Below are 6,189 nucleotides of genomic sequence, written 5' to 3'. Positions count from 1 at the left end.
GATAGAAAAAACCTTAGAAAATTTAGATAAAAGTATATGTGATAGTTTATATAATTTAAAAAACGCATTACGAGAAGAACAACACAAGATAATAAATAACATTGAAAATCTAGAACTAGATATACATTACAGTACAGTTAGGATAAATTATTATACAGAAATTTGTAACTCTATAATTACTACAGGATAAAATAATAAACCAAATGAATATATCTTACAAAAAAAAGTAAATCATTAAAAGATATTAAAACAAAATTTAAGGAATATCCACGCACAAATAAAAATAGATTCACTAGAAACCTAATAAAGCTAATAAATCTATTACATCTATTAAATATCACTTCCGTATTTTTTGAATTACTGGACTTTAATACCTTATAGGGGGTGCGGATATTTAATAGATGTAATAGATTCACGGCCTCTCCCTTATCTTTTCTTTTTCCAACTAAACTCTGATTCCTTTCAGCCATGGCAGAACGCCTCTTTCCATTTTTAGGGTAATATCTGCTCAATCACGTGAGGATTAAGTAGACCCTAGCTCCAACATTTGAATTTCAAACGTTCAATATCAAAACTATAATTCCCGCCCAAGGAGATAGCCCTAGCACTTTTCTCCTATAAATATGACCTTGTCTTTTAACAAAGGACCAGGCATGAACACTCACAAAAGGGGCTTTTGCACTAGCAAGAACGTCAACTACATCTTCAAAATTACTTAGATACTGTCATCCACTTGTGTCCTATAAACTATCTCTTAGTAGATTCATTTGGTTCGATCTAGACTCTCTTTGATAGATTCAGTTGGTTCGATCTGTTCTTGAGAGAGTAGATTCAAGGCCAACGATCCCTAGTTCACTGCCCACCAGAAGGTTAGGTCTTAACCAAATTTTATTTCTAGAAATTTAAGGTATTTTGTAATTTAAAAATTATGTGTTAAGCTTTCTATGGTATTATGAAATCTATGTGCTAGAAGATTTATTGGCTAATTCATCCGGTTAAATGTTGTGAGTGGGCTGTATACTAAGTATGACTTAGAAGTTAGAGATCATATGTATAGTATCTTGATAATTCCTTAGGTAACCGATGCATATATGTATTATCATTCGTGTTTAAATACTGTTAGAAATTAACTCGTGACATAAAGAAGTTAGGAAGATTGTTTGTAGCATTTTGTTTATATTAGAAGTCATATTTTTCGCCTGGGATTTCCTATTTTTCTTAAAGAAAATTATTCAATAATGAGATGTGTGAACTAGCCATGACCAACCCACCTTATGACCAGGTGATGACTTGATTAGTTAAGTAACTGAAAAACTGAATTTTTGAGAGTTTATAATATTTATATGCTAGAATAAGGATATGTTTAGACTAATACTAGCATGCAGAGGTTGTATGTTTTGGGTATTTCGTTATTTAAAGTTACTGAAAATGCCTCCTTGAGCTTGAAATGCCATGTTTTTTTTAGTCCATGTGCTAATGATAAATTCTTTGTGTTTCTTTCTATTATATTTGAGGTTCTGTGTCATGGATGTGTGTTATCCTGAGTCACGTTCTAATGAATTTATTTTACACTTTCACATTAAAGTTTTTATCATTTCACTATATTTTTTCTTTTTCTCTATTACATGAACACCGGAGCCAAAGAGTCCCGTTTTGAGACTCAATGACTGTGCAACCACATGGAGTTTGTACATCCTTGCGCGTTTCCAGCTTTTCACTGCTTTAAAGCAAACCACAAATGAAATAGTCTCTCCATCGAGAGCTAGATGTGATTTTGATTCATTTTATCTCTCTTTTTGTTCTTTTGCGTTACTTGCTTAGGGATGTGATTGATATTTCATTCCAGCTATGTGATTTGTCGTAGTTTTTATGTTATTTAGCAGTAGGTTTTAATTATGTCACATAAGCTAAAATCGCTCTATAAGAATGGTAAAATAAGTAATTTCTTAACCACCTTTTGGATCCTAAAAAGTGATTCCTTCTTTTATCCATCAAGTTGGGCTTTAGTTAAATATTTTCACAAAAAAAAAAAGACTATTTTTTGCAAAGCAACCTTCAGTTTCTAACAACACACTCTTTCTTTTCCCGTAAATGTCTTCAGTCTTCCAACTCAAGGTTGATTTCATTTTTCGACAAAGTATAGATAAGTTTTCAATACCATCTTTTATCTTCAGTTTATTTCCCAGTTAGGATTTTTGCAACCAACAAATGATATTTTACAAACATTGATTAAAGTTACCCTTTTTTTTTAATTTAAAAATATTGCATCCTTACACATGGCTTTTTTATTTACCTAAGTTTGACCCGTTAACTGTAGTTGATGGATCTCTTAGGGTGCCTAATCCCTTCCCTTTTGGATAATTAGAACCCTTACCTAGAATCATAGGATAAAAAGACATTAAAATGAAGTCTTTCAATGACATAGTTTATAATAGGTGTCCTAATTCACCAAAGAATTAATTAGGTGGCGACTTTCTTAAATTTAATTTAGAAGTTTCCAATATGTTGTACCTAGATTTGATCCGTGTTAAAATGGGGGTACGACAGCTTAGCGACTTCACTGGGAATTTAGGTTCTTAACCATAACAAACTTAGGTTAATAATCATATTTTTTTATTGTTATTTGTTTTGTCCTATATTTGCCTTTATTTATCATGTTTGTGTGACTTAAATTATTTATTTGCTATAAATTGCTTATTTGTTTATCGTTTTATATAAATTGGCATTCCGTTCATATTTCATCCACTTTGAAAAACTGACCCTCACACACATTGTACACGTGGATTGTACATTGTACTTTCTGAAAATTCTTTCAAATCACCTTACTTTAGAGAGTCGGCACATACATGGAGTGAGCCGGAGTTTTACTGCCGTGGGACCACGTGCCTGCTCATATAGGAAATTCAAGTCTGTGTCTACCCAAATCTTAGAAAAATTTAAGATAGAGCTAACCAACACCTCTTTAGGTACGTGCATCATTACGAACCTAGGAGGCTTAATATCCTTGGTGTATTAAGTCTATTAGTCAACCTATCCAAATGTCGAAGGGTTACATGATCATAATTTGTGTGCATGTTTGAAGGATGACTGTGCCAATATATAGACTATTTGCTCTAAATTGATTGTACTTTAGTTGGAATGTATAATCTCACCCTTTGTTTTGCAGAATGAATCATTATTAAGCTTTCAAACTTTGATACAATGAAAGATGTGCCTTAGCAATGTCGGCAATATGAAGAAAGTCGAGACATGACGACGATTTGAACTTAGCCTATTAGGATTATTTATGTTGTATTTTATTTAATAGCTACAAGCTATTCATGTACTTCAATTTTTTTTATAAACATATTAAAGTTTAATTGATCAAAGAGTAATGGAATGACATATAAGGGCACATTTCATCCTTCAATTATCGTTAGGCCAACCTCCAGCATAAAAGAGGTCCCATACATATTAGGATGCGTCATTGTTACTTGATGTATTTGTCTACATAATTTACTTGACTTTACTTGACAACTCGTGTGCTACATGATTTATTGAATTGATATGAACACGACTTTACTTAATCTTCATATTTAAAAGTAACATCATTTGTATTTTATTTTCCTTTTCCTTTTATTTTATTCCCCAAATAAAGTTGATTCGTGTTGACAATCGAACTGGCCGACCATCCTTATTTCACAAGGTCCAAGGCTTCAATATTACCACGACATAGTTGGGCTATTCAAGGAAGACGAATCACTAGGTCTGATCCAACCACATCTAATTCAATTGGTACTAGCAATACTGCAATTCCTAGGGACCCCCGAAAACTCTTGAAAATAAAACTGTTGTTCAACGTGACGAGCACATTGCCCGTTTGACTCAAGAGATTGAGGATCTATGTGGAGAACTGAATCGGGTTAAGGACTTGACCAATTTGTCCATTACACTCCAAATTCCATTTCCTAAACCTAGAAATGTTGCACCAAATCCACCACGTTTTCCATCGCTTGATTCGCTGGTCCCCGAACACTTTCCTCCTCAACATCCTCTACCTACCAACAATAATCTACTTTCAACCACCCCCGCAAATATATACCAAATCAACTACCTATCTATACTCCTCCACAAAGTCAACCACCCACCTACACTACCTATTATACTCCTTCTAATCCATCATTCATTCATATTCCCCACGTATCACCACCTGTTAACACCTATCCATTACCTAATACTACTCTCACAAACCAACCACCCATTAATAAATCTTATAATCGTCCGCCTTATCCAATCCAAAATACTCCCATCATACAAAATTATCCATCCTAGCATATACAAGGGGCACATGTTTCCACTTCTTAAGCTCAACATATTCATCTTATATATGCAGTAGAAAATAAAATATTTACCAATCCAATCATGATCAAATTCCAACCCGAGGTACACCAGTATGAGAAAATGGAGAAAGATGCCAAGGAAAAGGTCGATGATGTTTTAGCAAAAAAAATTTGCGATCTTAAGAAAGCAATGAGAAACCTCCAAATTACTAGGGGAATCAAAAGCCTAGAGTATGAGGATTTGTGTGTGCAACCTGACATTGACTTGCCTATAGGATATAAGCCTCTAAAATTTGATTTGTTTAATGGAGTTGGTAATCCATATGCACATTTAAGATGCTACGGAGTTGGTAATCCATATGCACATTTAAGAGGCTACTGTGACAAGTTGGTAGGAGTAGGAAGAAACAAAATTATTAGAATAAAATTGTTCATAAGAAGCTTGTCTGGTGAAGCTCTTGCTTGGTACATACAATAGGATCTTCATAAATGGAATGGATGGAATAATATGGCTCAAGAATTTATAGATCGATTTAGGTTCAACATTGAAATCACACCAGATAGGTTCTACTTGGCTAAGTTAAAGAAGAAGTCAACTGAGACGTTTCATGAGTATGCTCTACGTTGGAGGGCAGAAGCATCTAGAGTCCAGCCACCAATGAACGAAAGTGAAATGACTGCTACCTTCATTAAATGCCAAGATAACAACCTCTACTATGAGAAAATAATAACTATGATGGGACAAAAGTTCATAGAAGTCGTTAGAATAGGAGAAATCTTGGAAGATGGGATCAAATTAGGGAGAATTCAAGACTATACAACTTTGTAAGCTGCAAATAAAGCAATTCATTATGGTTCCATCAATGGAAACAAAGAGAAGAAAGCAGATGTATTTTCCCTCCTGATTAACCAAAGATACAAGCCAAATCAAGTTCCTCTATACCCGAATCAACTACATCAGCCTATTTATCCTTACTAATATGCTGGAACTTTCCAGTTACTCTATCAACTTTCACCAACTCCTTATCCTGTCTACAATACCCAAGCAAACTATTATCAACTTCCAACTCTTTTTTACCAAGTTCTAAATCCATACCAACCCATCTAAGCTGCAACCAACCAAAATTGCCCGCATGTTACACCTAAAGTCCGTCTAAATCCTAAAGTCAAAACATTCGCAACTACACAAAATTAGCCGAGTCATATGCCCAGTTATTTGAAAAATTGCAAACAGCAGGTGTGCTACAACCAATTGAAGGGAAAATCCCAAATCCTATTCCAAAATGGTTTGATCGTTCCAAGATTGTTCATATCATTTTGGAGGTATTAGGCACAACACCGAGAATTTCTATGGCCTTAAGAACAAGATTGAAGCCTTAATTAAGGAAGGGGCAATTCAACTTACTGGACCTCAACCCAATGTGAACAACAACCCTTTGACTAACCACAGGAATACTAATGTGAACATGATAACTATTGAGGAAAATTTAGATTAGAAAGGAACCATTGTACCAACTGGAAAGTTGGATAAGGTGCATCATTAATCTTTGATGTTCCTATGATAACAGTCCAAGAACCAACATCAGTGGAGGTTACTACTACTAGCACCAAGACACCGACCATTTGGGGTGCTGAACCAGAGAAAACTTTGAAGAATTGGACCTGTACTATCACGACCCGAACGAGGGCCTGTCCGTGATGGACATCCCAAACTATGAAGGCCCGGAATGTCCTTCTCTATCTAGTAATCATGCACAACATTCATATAATAAAAGAAGATGCATAAATATAATCTGATACGGAAACATAGTTATACTCTAGATTTAGTTTAACAATAAGGAATGAAAGCCGAAATCAACTAAACAATATC

At 34.5% G+C, this 6,189-nt stretch overlaps 1 long non-coding RNA gene across 1 annotated transcript; it reads left to right on the top strand.

Moving 5' to 3' along the window:
- The first annotated feature begins 431 nt into the window (after positions 1-431).
- LOC107842061 lies at positions 432-3,516 on the top strand. The gene is made up of 2 exons (XR_001665586.2): positions 432-869; positions 3,167-3,516. It is a non-coding gene; the product is annotated as an uncharacterized LOC107842061 (long non-coding RNA).
- Positions 3,517-6,189: the final 2,673 nt, after the last annotated feature.

The sequence above is a fragment of the Capsicum annuum genome, chromosome 9, assembly GCF_002878395.1.
Source record: "Capsicum annuum cultivar UCD-10X-F1 chromosome 9, UCD10Xv1.1, whole genome shotgun sequence".
Lineage (NCBI taxonomy): Eukaryota > Viridiplantae > Streptophyta > Magnoliopsida > Solanales > Solanaceae > Capsicum > Capsicum annuum.
This window is presented reverse-complemented; position numbering and strand designations above follow the sequence as displayed.